The following is a 1,453-nucleotide window of genomic DNA, read 5'->3' as shown; positions in this document are numbered from 1 at the left end:
ATATTATAAAAATGGTACCGAAATACACCATCTAAAACAATTACACAACAAATAAACAACGCTACAAATTGAAAGAAGTTTAATCATATAAAACCGTCCATTTTTCTATTCATGTTGACTCCTTCACGTACGCCTTCATACAACCAAATTTAATTATCCATCGTAATCCTTCGCATCAAAACACAAAAAGATTTTAATTATTTAACTTTAGGTTAATAAATAAATAAAAATATAATATTTAATATTATATATACATTAGATCCCGGATACGTGTAGATACGTAAAACTCAAAACCAAAAGCGACTCGTGAATTCCCGTTTTTTCGGATTTTCCAGTTATTGATTTTTTTTAGTTTCGGTTCAAACAGTTCCGCTTGGTTTCTCGGTTTTCCAGATTTATGAACACCCGTAATTGCGACATATGTGACGTAGATAATTGCTAACGAAAAATTCAAATTAACAGCTTACTCATTATTATGATGGTATATTTTTCGAACTACAATGTTCTAATAAAATATGATTCAAATATACATTGTTGTAATAATAAAAAAATAAAAATACAAAGTTATAATATCTTTTTTTATTATTTTCTGTTTTTTTTTAATTCTTGTAATGAAAGAGATGATTAAGGGGACATTTACCTCATCTAATAATACAGAATATATTAAATTATTTATCAAAATTGGTAAAAGAAAATCTGAAACTTTTTTCCTTTTTAGTCGAGAAATAAATTATAATAAAATAAAAATTAATTAAATTTTACCCAGTATCATTTAAAAAAAGTGATTTCAATTCTTTTTAATAAGGTAAATTGATGAAGAGGCTTGATTATATCATCAAAGTTTTGTAATCCATTTAGGCCGATTTAGGGGTCGTTTATCAAGCGTTTATTTGGGTAGATATTTATGAAGTTGCATTATCTTATTGAATGAATATGGTAAGAACCAAGAATCTTATCTGCTAAGAGCGAGACAAGGGCCAAGAGTCTTACCCGGTAATTGAGGGCGCTTATCGTGTAAATTGTTACATGCGATGTCGTTTTGGTGGACTAAAATATTATGCGGTAAGTAAATAGTAGTGTTAAATTTAACGGTAAATACTTACCGGGTAAGTATGTAGTACACGACCCCTTGATTTTAAACTAGAAGAGTACTCGTGCAATGCAGCGAGACACATCTCGATTTTAAATGTTCTATTTTATTATTTGTCTCTGTCGATGTTATAATACGATTTTATGTGTTTTTAAGAAAACAATAATGATTTTATTTTTGAATAAAAATATAAATTTGAAGATATCATAAAAATATGAGAAAAAATATTTCAATGTTAATATCAAATCAACTATTTAAAAGTTCTCATTTTTTATGTAATTTCTTTAATTTATTTTTATATTATAATTTAATTTAAGTTTATTAACAAAGTAATTTATTTGTGGTTTAATAATATAACATTTA

The sequence above is a fragment of the Cynara cardunculus genome (assembly GCF_001531365.2).
Source record: "Cynara cardunculus var. scolymus isolate 2C chromosome LG 6, CcrdV1, whole genome shotgun sequence".
Classification (NCBI taxonomy): Eukaryota; Viridiplantae; Streptophyta; class Magnoliopsida; order Asterales; family Asteraceae; genus Cynara; species Cynara cardunculus.
Note: the sequence above shows the minus strand (reverse complement) of the source record.